The sequence below is a fragment of the Bombus impatiens genome, unplaced genomic scaffold (genome assembly GCF_000188095.3).
Source record: "Bombus impatiens unplaced genomic scaffold, BIMP_2.2 scf_0504, whole genome shotgun sequence".
Classification (NCBI taxonomy): Eukaryota; Metazoa; Arthropoda; class Insecta; order Hymenoptera; family Apidae; genus Bombus; species Bombus impatiens.
Window position 1 is genome coordinate 49,733 of NT_176923.1, and position 677 is coordinate 50,409.

At 59.8% G+C, this 677-nt stretch overlaps 1 protein-coding gene across 1 annotated transcript in view; it reads left to right on the plus strand.

The window, feature by feature from the left end:
• Window positions 1-677, plus strand: part of LOC100749842 (steroid receptor seven-up, isoforms B/C) — a gene marked incomplete at its 5' end in the record, with an annotated part of 41,703 nt that overhangs the window by 39,566 nt on the left and 1,460 nt on the right.

The window sequence follows — 677 nt, forward strand, 5'->3', positions numbered from 1 at the left end:
GGCGGGCCTACCGGCGTGAAATATTGCCTGCGCGGCACCCGACAGCTATATGACGTTTCCGAAGGGCATGAAAGAATCTCCGCCTCTGTCTATCGCGCTCGCTCACGCTATCGCTGTCGCTATCGCACCGCTGACCACCGTCGCCTCTTCTTTCTACTCGCGTTCTATTCTCTTGGCCGGGTTCGGGTCCATTCCCTCGAACCGGGTCTCGTTCTCTTCGAACGCGACTCGTCCGTCCGCTCGCTCGCCGGCCGACGGACCGATCGACGCGCAACGCGATGCAAAGAAATTTCGCGAGAGCGCGAGAGTCGTCGAAACCGCGAACGACGGAGGGAACAAAGCGAAGGAACGTCGCGGCGAAGAATCGAAAGGGTGGCTGGCGTAGTCTTGGGAGTTTAAAATCGGTTAATTTACGGCGAGGCTGGTCAACGAGGCGCCAGGGCATTTAACCGGTTAACGCGAGCGCAGAGCACGCGGGGTAGGAGAAATCGTGATCGAGCGACGAAGAGGAAAGAGGTCGTGGCGCGGCGTGGCGAAGCGTGGCAGCGAGGAGAGGAAAGGCGCGGAGAGACGCCACTCGACGCTATTATTCGAATTGATGCGGTGAATTGGCGCTGACGACATCGGAGCGCCAATCCGACCGTTTGTTTATTGGCCGCGCGTTGGCGGATCCCTCG